Source organism: Hibiscus syriacus, unplaced genomic scaffold, assembly GCF_006381635.1.
Source record: "Hibiscus syriacus cultivar Baekdansim isolate YM2019G1 unplaced genomic scaffold, ASM638163v2 tig00111741_pilon, whole genome shotgun sequence".
Lineage (NCBI taxonomy): Eukaryota > Viridiplantae > Streptophyta > Magnoliopsida > Malvales > Malvaceae > Hibiscus > Hibiscus syriacus.
Window position 1 is genome coordinate 1,255,938 of NW_024063166.1, and position 6,145 is coordinate 1,262,082.

Below are 6,145 nucleotides of genomic sequence, written 5' to 3' on the forward strand. Positions count from 1 at the left end.
TTTTTTGGAAGAAATGCCCCAGCCTTTAATGAAGTTTTTTGAAATAGAAGAATCGATTAAAAAGTTTGAATGGCTTACAAGAAAAGTTGAATCAGATGAGGATCCAGAGAAGATTTCTGGATCTAGTGATGATTCTAAGGTTCCTCCAGATAAGCTTAAATAAGTGAGAAATATTTAAGCTAAGCATTAAATTGTTTAAATCATTGTTGCTTTAAGTAAGAGAATTTGAGTAAGCAGTAAATATGATTTCCGCTAAAAGTTTACAGACAGTTGAGTTAATAGTGAATCAAATGATTATGATTTGGATTGGGAATAGATATCAAGTCTATAAAACTTGATAGAGTTACCTTGCGAGGGTAAATTTGTGAGAAATGGATTGTCTAACCATTCCATGCTGCAATGAAAATATTGTTTAGATTGAGATGGATTCTCAAGAACTTGAAAAGTGCCAAGTTCGTAATGATAAGAGAAAGAGTAAATTTGTTCACTAGTATAATTTTAGCATTAACTGTTATAAAGTTATTGCTATAAATTTATCAAGTTTTCTTATTGAACGATATGAACATTGAGACTTCCATTTGAGATGGAAAATGTTTCAACTGTTCGAAAATATTTTCTTTGGATTTGGAAAAGTTATAAAAATTTCCTTAAGAATGAAATAAGGAATTATAAAGTGGAAATATTCAATTCTACTTGATATCAAGTGATATTATTGTGGGGAAAAAACTATGGGTTACGATGTAAGTGTTAATCGGATAAATAGTAAATGTCTGATAAAGATTCGGGAGCTTATGTTATTGATGAATCCAATGAGATTTTCATTAATGAGTTTTAGATCATTTTGATCATGAGTTGGTTGTCTCTACATTAAGGTTGGGTTAATGGTCGCTAGAAGCGATTAATTTATAAATATGCAGAGAAATAAAAAAATTAGTGATTGATGAAAAAGAAAAATTATCACTAACGTGATATGATAAATGGTTGCGATTAAGATGATATAAAAAGGATGTATAGCTTTTATAGCTAAAGTGATAGATACTTAAGTATATGAAGTAAGATCATATGACATATCCATAACATGGGAATTTCCATATGTCTTTCTAGATTTATTATTTGGGTTACCTCCAGATTGAGAGGTGCAATTTAATATTAATGGTTATCAAGGCATTGATCCTGTATTTATGGGTTCATATCGAATGATTGTGATTGAGTTAAGAGAATAAAGAACCAATTGAAAGAGCTGCTAAATCGAGGATTCTTTAGACCGAATAGTTCACATTGGGGTGAACCAGTGTTGTTTATAAAAAAAATGGATATGTACGATTATGCATAAATTATCGATAGTTAAATAGAGTAACTATCAAGAACAAATATCCTATTTTGAGGATTGATGACTTGTTTTATTAGCTTAAAAGGAGTAGTAATGTTTTCTAAAATTGATATTCGAATGGGATATCACCAGTTAAATTTTAAAGAGGAAGATGTTCCAAAGATAGTTTTCAGGAAACGGTATAGACACTACGAGTTTGTAGTAATGCCGTTTGGTTTGAAAAAAATACTCTAGTAGCATTCATGGATTTTGATGAATCGAGTATTTAAACCTTACTTAGATCAGTTTGAGGTGGTATGTATTGATGACATTCAGGTATACTCGAATACAAAGATAGAGCATGATGTTCATATTCGTATTGTGCTAGAGATAATTAAGGGTAAAAATGTATATGCCAAAATGTCAAAGTGTGAGTTTTGGCTATCAGAAGTTGCTTTTCTTGGTTATGTTGTCTCGACTGAAGGTATAAGAAAAAAAATAAAATTCAAGAAATATGGAAGTGGAAACCTCCAAAGAATGTTCAGAGGTCCGAAGTTTTTGGGACTTATTGGTTATTATCAAAGGTTTGTGAAAACTTTTCGATGGTTGCTTCTCCTTTGACCAAGCTCTTCAGAAAGGATATTTCATTTGCTTGGACTGAGAAATGTCAAGAGAGTTTTAAAGCTTTAAAGAATATTTTAACGGAAGCACCAGTGTTGGTACAACCAAAATCGGACAAAGAGTATGTGGTGTATAGTGATACATATTATAATGGTTTGGGTTGTGAACTTATGCAAGAAGGTAAGGTGGTAGCCTATGTTTTTCAACAATGAAAGATGCATGAGAGGAATTATCCTACTCATGATCTTGAGTTAGCAGTGGTTGTGTTTGCTCTAAAGATTTGTTGTCATTATTTGTATGGTGAGAAATGCCACATCTATATGGATCATAAGAGTTTGAAATATTTATTGACTCAAAAAGAGCTCAATTTGAGATAAAGAAGATGGATAGAAATTTTAAAGGAATCTAATTTGATCATTGATTATCATTCAAGGAAGACAAATGTTGCAGTAAATGCACTTAGTCGGAAAAATTTTGCAGCTTTGTGATCTATGGATGTGTGACTATTGTTGAAAGAAAATGACGCACTATTGAATAAATTAAAAGTGAAACCGATGTTTTTATATCGGATAATAGAGCTAAAAAGAAAGATGGTAGATACTTGGAAAAGATTTCACTAGTGGGGAAAAAAGGTGAGACTAAAGACTTTGAAATCAAATTAGATGGATGTCTGTATTATCGAGGAAGAATCTGTATTCCACATAATGATGAATTGAAGAAAGATATTCTTTCTCAGGCACATTATAGTCCACTGACTATGCATACAAGTGGGAACAAAATGTATCAGGATGTAAAGAGTCACTATGGATTTTGTTACAAGGTTACCTTTGACATCAGATAAAAAGGATTCTATTTGGGTGATAATGACCGGTTAACTAAATCATCATTTTTCATTTTGATGCAAATGGACTATGCATTGGATAAATATACAGAGTTGTATATCAAGGAGATAGTTCGATTACAAGGAGTATCAGTATTCATTATATCTGACAGGGATCCAGAGTTCACTTTAAGATTTTGGAAATATTTGCATAAAGTTTTGGGTACTTGATTGAATTTCAGTACGATCTTTCATCCATAGAAGGATGATAAATCAAAAGTACTATTCAAATATTAGAATATATGCTGAGTGCATGTATGATTGATTTCAAGAAATCATAGAAAAAGGAAAGTATTTGATTTCAGCAGAATTTTCCTATAATAACAGTTATTAATTGAGTAACAAGATGGCACAGTATAAAGTTTTATATGAGAGAAAATGTCGAACACCATTGAATTGGTTCGAGTTAAAAGATCAAAATTTTGTTGACGCAGATTTTTATTGAAAGAGGTTGAGGTTTAAGTAAAGATTATCTCAAGATGATATTTGATCGGCAAAAATGTTATGTAGACTTGAAGTGAAAGACGATTGAATTCCATGAAGGTGATAAAGTTTTTCTTAAGGTATCGCTTTGAAAAAAAAATATTTTGCGCCCAAAACGCAAAGGGAAATTAACCCAAGATTCATTGGACATTATGAGATATAATAAAGAGTTGGACAAAGTAAACAATTTATGAGATATTATAACACGTAGGTAAAACGCTATTAGTGGAATAAAGAGTTCAAGTGATATCAAGCATTGAGGAGTGTATATTAATATCAGTAAGACATCCTAAGATGTAATGTTGACTTTATTAGTGTCATGTAATTATTAATGTTTTATTTGCTTTGTTGAACAAATTTGGAAACAAAATGGTAATTTTATGAGTTTTGTATATAATGCTGAAATTACTGTAGCAGTTATTATAGAAGTGAATAGTAATGAACAGTATCAACGTTTGTTAAAAAGTTTCCAGTATGTTAAAGGGGTACCGATTCCCTTACTATTCACTATTCACAGTACTATTCATAAAACATCTTTTGAATTAAATTTTGTTATAATGAAAAACAATTCATATGAAATGATATTTGTATAATATCATTTACCAATTTAAGAAAATAAATTTTAAATCACTTTTGAATGGGAAATGGTTTCAGTTTGTGTATATGTATATAAATCATTTACAAATGGGATCCAATCGACTTTTAATCGACACTCACAACCTGTTGCATGCTATTTTTGAATAGGAGGTTCTTCTCTTCCTAGCAATGAAACCTCAGGATGAACCATCAGGGAAAGGTAATTAATTCAATTTTTACACTATTTATCTCATCTGTTTCCGAATTCCATTTCGAATATATAACAACATATAGTATTATGCCCGTAACATACATGAAATGTCTTCATGTTATGTTATATTTAATTTATAGCATAACAGTGGATTGTTTCGTAATGTTAGCAGCTCTAGAAACTCAGTGAGTTCGACTTGCTGAAATCTGACACAATGAAACAACATACAAGGGATTGAAATAAAATGCATAATAAATAACAGGCTCAAAATACAAAGATTAAAGCTTCATTTAGTGACTAAAATAGAAGATTGTAATTGTGGAGACCCTTCACGCATGAATAACCCATGCTCTAAATGCATGGACTCTATCTCTCAAGACAACGTCATTTGGTTTCTTTAATGTAAGCCAAACTTATTCCCTAAACGACTAAAAACACTTTGTATCTCTTTCATCTTTTTCCTAAAAGCAGAAGTCCAATGCTCTCCATCTCATCTTCTCTTCCATCGAGAAGAAGTCGGCCACAACTACTGCTACTGTAAATCGGTGCCGACAGTGGAAAATTTCCCTAAATCTTGAAACACAAATCTCACTGAGCCTCTCTTTGAACCAAAAACTCAAATATTCGAAGCCTAAAACAAATTTTCAAATATCTTAAACCCTAAAAACACCCCTTTTTTGAGACCCCTAAACTACCCACACGAGCCTCAATATCCTAAAAGTGAGGTTTTGCCCTTAGGAACAATGAAGAAGCGACGGAAGCCCTTCCTGAAAGGTATCATTTTCTGTGTTTCCTTCTTTTTTTTGGTTTTGTATCTTGTTCGAAAATGGTGTTTCTCCTTTCGATTCCCTTGTTCAAAGATGGTGATTTGGTTGCATTTCTTTTTTCATTTTTTCTAGCTCTCCAAAACTCATCCCTTATTTGAATATTCTTGCATGTTATATATGGAGAAAAGACATCCTTTTTCATATTTCGGGGCTTTTGACCTGAGGAGAGGGATACACCGGTGAGGACAACACCTGGGTTTGGCAGCTGTAATGGCATCAAAGGAAGGGGTAAATTTTTAATATGGGCTGCTAATAAAACTCTAGTTTTATTTTTAATATGGGTCATTGGACCAACCCTAGATCCAATGGCTGGGGCGTTACGGCGCCTACTCGAATATGAGAAAACCCTAATTTGATGGGTCTTCGAGCAGTGACCTGGCTGATGGGTTTAACATGTTTGGGTTTAGATTTGTAAATGGATGTTTAGTTTTATAATATTTTGTTATTGTAAATGGAATTTAATTTGATCCAACGGTTTAAAAATGCGTGATTAATCACAGCTTCTGCCAAACTGCATAACATGTGATAATTAAATGTTATATTTTATTAAATTATATGTGAGGTTTGGGTTTTAAGGGCTGGAAATTATTGATGCCTAACTTCCGAACTGAAAACCATGTGTATGCCACCACTACAAACAAACTGAAAAAAATGAAACACAGGCGTATCCCACTTAAAACAGTCTGAAACAGAAACACGTTTGATTCAACATTTTCAATATAACAAACTGAAATAGAAACTAAAACAGAAACAAGTTTGATGCTACATTTCAATATAATAAGGAACTGACTATTATAAATATTATACACATGGTGAATGTTGTTTGTGAGAGTATTGATTGTAACAATGTTGTTGAATTATAAGTTGGTGGATGTTTTGGTGATTTGTTTCTTAGTTATAGTTACAGCTCAACCCCTATACAATTTTATAAACTCAGTATCCAATGGCCTCTTGTTGTGTGTAATTTCGGCAACATGGCTTGTGGTACTCTCATGCTGACTGTGTTAAGCATCCATGGTATATGGCCTCAACATGCCAACGACGTTCCATTTCCCCTTACAACGCAGCCACTAATCCCTGTTACTCCAAGGCACCCATTACTTCCTTAGCAGATCTTCAGGTAAGCATCTCATCAACATTTTTAATGTACTCTTTTTATTTGTATTTAAATTAATATATATGATCTAAAGTAAAATTCTCTAATTTAGAAAATTGCCTTAAGGGAGAGTGAATGGTTA